The sequence below is a fragment of the Gordionus sp. m RMFG-2023 genome, chromosome 2 (genome assembly GCF_954871325.1).
Source record: "Gordionus sp. m RMFG-2023 chromosome 2, tfGorSpeb1-WG-v2, whole genome shotgun sequence".
NCBI lineage: Eukaryota > Metazoa > Nematomorpha > Gordioida > Chordodea > Parachordodidae > Gordionus > Gordionus sp. m RMFG-2023.
In genome coordinates this window covers 41,397,763-41,399,091 of record NC_088776.1, presented here as the reverse complement: position 1 = coordinate 41,399,091, position 1,329 = coordinate 41,397,763, and positions in this window count along the sequence as shown.

The window sequence follows — 1,329 nt, the reverse complement described above, 5'->3', positions numbered from 1 at the left end:
CATCCTATTAACATTAAATAAATTTTTAATATAGATATTTACCCTACCATGCTTCATACTTATAATTTTATTTTATATAGTAAAACTTCTAGTAAATTTACATTATAGTTAATCAAATTGGTACCATATAATGTAATCTAAATAATACAGATAACGAATATTCTTTAGAGAATAAAAAATTTATTCCCCCAGGTGAGTTCATTATAGCGAGGTTTTACTGTATTGAATGATAGAATAATCCACTTTAAAATTGAAATTTATAAGGAAATTTTTAATTGCACCTGAATTCACATGATTAACTCTACTATTTTTAATTAAATTAAGAAACGTCTAATGATGCTACATGTGTAACTCACATTATGTCATATAATTCTCTATAAAACGTTAAAAGGGCCTAATAAAGTTTTAAAAATGTCACAAAATTTAAAAATATGTTTTGATTTTGTTTTTGGATAGAATTTTCAAATTAACTTATAGAAATAACCTTAAACATATTGAAAAACTGGGACAATATTTTTTCTCATCAATGCAACTAGTGTTAAAACGCCCAAAGTCCACCCCGACCCAAAGTACGGGTCGTTTTTCCGACTCCGACTCAAAGTTTGAATCGTTTTTTCTACTCCGACTCAGAGTGGGTCGTTTTTTTCGACTTCGACCCGAGTTTAAGCCGTAAAAATGACTTCGATCCAAAATATGGGTCGTTTTTCTCGACTACGACTCAAAGTTTGGGTTGTTTTTTCGACTCAAATTCAAACATCGGGTCGTTATTTACGACTTCAACTTATTTGATTTTTTTTAAGCAAATGGGTAAAAATAGATATTGTAAAATGTTAAATTAAAATTTCAGTGAAGATGTACCATAGGAAAGTGACATTTGTCATAATCGTCATTTTTGAACTTTTTTAAGGCAAATGGGTAAAAATATAATTTGTAAACATGTTAAATTGAAAATTCAGTGAAGATGTACCATAGGAGTGACAATTGTCATTTTTGAATTTTTTTAAGGTAAATGGGTAAAAATTATATTATAAACATGTTAAGTTAAAATTTCAATGAAGATAATAGGAAAGTGACAATTGTCATAATCGTTATTTTTTGAATTTTTTTAGGCAAATGGGTAAAAAATAGATATTGTAAACATGTTAAATTAAAATTTCAGTGAAGATGCCCCATATAAATCTGACAAATTCATAATCATTATTATTATTACACTTTTTTGAATTTAATTGAAGCAAATAGATAAATATATACACTGTTGTAAACATGTTAAATCAATATTTCAGTGATGAAGAACCATGAAAAAATGATAATAGCTATGTTAGTAATTTA